The sequence below is a fragment of the Propithecus coquereli genome, unplaced genomic scaffold, assembly GCF_000956105.1.
Source record: "Propithecus coquereli isolate 6110/MARCELLA unplaced genomic scaffold, Pcoq_1.0 Scaffold276, whole genome shotgun sequence".
NCBI classification, from domain to species: Eukaryota; Metazoa; Chordata; class Mammalia; order Primates; family Indriidae; genus Propithecus; species Propithecus coquereli.
The window spans coordinates 1285972-1289633 of record NW_012148352.1 but is presented as its reverse complement, the minus strand read 5'-3'; positions in this window follow the sequence as shown (position 1 = coordinate 1289633).

Sequence of the window (3662 nt, the reverse complement as noted above, 5' to 3'; positions counted from 1 at the left end):
CAGATAACTATAGTAACATAAATATCACAACAAAATGCCTTACAAATTTTTTGGTTTTCCAGTGCACATAAAAGTTATCTTTACACTATACTGTAGTCTATTAAGTATGTAACAGCATTATGTCTAAAAAATATATATAGGTTAATTAAAAATACTTTATTGTTAAAAAATGCTAACAAACATCTGAGCCTTCAGCCAGTTGTAATGTTTTTGCCAGTGGAGGGTCTTGCCTCAATTCCAGTGGCTGCAGACTGATCGGGTTGCTGAAGGTTGGAGTGGTTGCTGGACACAAAAAGTGAAGTTTGCCACCTCTATTGACTCTTCCTTTCGTGAAATCTTTCTCTGTAAAATGTAATGCTATTTGATAGCATTTTACCCACAGTGGACCTTCTTTCAACATTAGAGTCAATCCTTTCAAATCCTGCTGCAGATTTATCAACTACGTTTATGTAATATTCTATATACTTTATTGTCATTTCAACAATGTTTACAGCATCTTCACCAAGAGTAAATTCTGTCTTGAAAAACACTCTTTGCTCATCGCTAAGAAGCAATTCCTCATGTGTTCAAGGTTTATTATGAAATTGCAGCAATCTTCAGACTCCATTTCTAATTCTAGTTCTCTTTCTATTTCCACCATATCTGCAGTTATTTACTCCACTGAAGGCTTGAACCCTCAATGTCATCTATTAGCATTGGGCTCAACTTCTTCCAAACTCCTCTTAATGTTGATATTTTTACCTCCTCCTATAAGTCGCAAGTGTTTTCAATGGTATCTAGAATGATGAATTCTTTCCAGAAGGTTTTCAGTTGATTTTGCCCAGATCCATCAAAGGAATCACTATCAATGGAAAGGATAGACTTAGGAAGTGTACTTGTTAAATCATAAGACTTAAGAGTCAAAATTACTCCTTCATCTATGGGCTGCAGAATATATGTCGTGTTAGCAGGCATGAAAATAAAACTAATCTCCTTGTACATGTCCATAAGAACTCTTGGGTGACTGGGTACTTTGTCAATGAGCTCTAATATTTAGACAGAATCTTTTTTTCTGAGTAGTAGGTCTCAACACCGGGTTTAAAATATTCAGTAACCATTCTATAGTCAAATGTGCTATCATTTAGGCTTTGTCATTTCATTTATAGAGCACAGGCAGAGTAGATTTAGCATAATTCTTAAAAGCTGCAGGATTTTCAGAATGGTAAATGAGCGTTGGTTTCAACTTAAAGTCACCACACATGTTAGTTCCCAACAACAACAACAAAAAAATCAGTCTGATCTTTGAAGCTTTGAAGCCAAGCATTGGTTTCTCTCAAGCTATGAAAGTCCTAGATGGCATCTTCTTCCACTATAAAGTTGTTTTATTTACATTAAAAATCTATTGTCTCTTGTTGACATTTTCATTGATGATCTTAGCCATATAAATTTCTGCAGTTTATACATGAGTACCTTGCTGCTTCACCTTGAAATTTTATATTATGGAAATGTCTTCTTTCCTTAAAGCTCATGAACCAAACTTTGCTAGCTTCTAACTTTTCTTCTGCAGCTTCATCACCTCTCTCAGCCTTCATTAGACTTTGGCTTAAGGGAATGTTGTGGCTGGTTTGGTCTTCATTCAGACCACTCAAACCTTTTTCATATCAGCAATAATACCGTTTTACTTTCTTATCATCTGTATGTTCACTTGAAGTCGTACTTTTAACTTCCTTTTCCTCTGCATTCACAACTTGGGTGACAATTTGGCACAAGAGGCCTAGCTTTTGGCTTAGCTCACCTTCTGCATGCCTTGCTCATTAAGCTTAATCATTTCTAGCTTTTGATTTAAAGTGAGAGGTATGTGACTCTTTCTTTCACTTGAATATTTAGAGGCCACTGCAGAGTTATTAATTGTCCTAATTTCAATATTGTTGTGTCTCAGGGAATAGAGAGGCCCAAGAAGAGGGAGAGTGATAGAGATGGAGGGCAGGGGTAGTGACTGGTTGGTGGGGCAGTCAGAACACATATAACATTTATTGATTAAATTTGCCAACTTATATGGGTGAGGTTCATGGAGCTCCAAAGCAATTACAATAGTAACATCAAAGATCGCTGGTCACAGATCACTGTAACAGATATAATAATGCTGACAAATTTTGAAATACTGTGAGAATTACCAAACTGTGACACAGAGACATAAAGTGAGCACATGCTTTTGAAAAAACGGTGCTTATAGATTTGTTTGGTGCAGGATTGCCACAAACCTTCAATTTGTAAAAAAAGCAATGTCTATAAAGTACAACAAAATGAGGTATGTCTGTACACCCGTTAGTATAGACATTGCCTCCCAGGGAGTTATTTTAGAGTAAAATTTGTTCAGTTAGGATTCTAGCTGGTGATTAATATAAATGTGAACTCAAACTGGCTTAAACAAAAAAGGGAATGTTGTTGACTCACATAAATCCATGTAATAGAATGGCATTAGGTACAAATGGATGAATTGGTCAAATGATATGCCTCCAGAACTCAATTTCACTGTCCCTCTACTAGCTTTGGCTTTCCTTCCTATGTAAGTTTTCTTTTCATGCTAAGTGTAATGATGAGATAGTTGCTGCAGTTCCTATTTTATTCTCTCTTGCCTCTAGTTCAGAGGAAGAGAACAAACATCACTTCCAGATATTCAAAAGAAATCCCTGGAATTAACAATAAATAGGCTTCATTTGGTATTTATTTATTAGAGACAGGATCTCACTCTTTTGCCCAGGCTGGAGTGTAGTGGCCCGATCATAGCTCACTGTAACTTTGAACTCCTAGGCTCATGTGGCATTTTTTTTATTTGTCCGAATTATTTGGGGGGTAAGGGTTGTTTGTTTTTTAAATTTTAAAATATTACGGGAGTACAAATGTTTTTGGTTATATGGATTGTTTTTATAATGATTGAGTCAGGACTATAAGTGTGCCCATCACCAGAAGAGTGTTCATAGTACCCGATAGGTAGATTTTTACCCCTCACCTATCTTCCTCCCCTCTTCTTGATTTCCAATGACTTTTACATTTCTTTGTGCCCATGTGTACCCATCAATTAGATCAAAATTGTTAGAGAATACATGTGATGTTTGTTTTTCCACTCCTGAGATACTGCACTTAGGATAATGGTCTCCAGTTCCATCCAAGTTGCTGCAAGAGACATTATTTTATTCCTTTTTTATGGCTGAGTAGTACTCCATTGTGTGTGTGTGTGTGTGTGTGTGTGTGTGTGTGTGTGTGTGTGTACACCACATTTTCTTAATCCACTCATGAATTGATGGGCACTTAGGTTCATTCTGCATCTTTGTGATTGTGAATTGTGTTGCAAAAGCATTCAAGTGCAGGTGTCTTTTTGATAAAATGACTTTTTTCCTTTGGGTGGACATCCAGTGGTGAAATTGCTGGGTTGAAAGGTAAGTCTACATTTATTCTTTGAGGAGTCTCTATACATACTGTTTTTCACAGAGGTTGTACTACTTTGCAGTCTCACCAACAGTGCATAAGCATTCCGTTTTCTCTGTATGAACACTGGCATCTATTGTTTTTTGACTTTTTAATATGGCTATTCAGACTGAGATAAAGTGATATTTCATTGCAGTTTTAATTTGCATTTCCATGATGATTAGTGCTATTGAGCATTTCTTCATATGTTTTTTGTC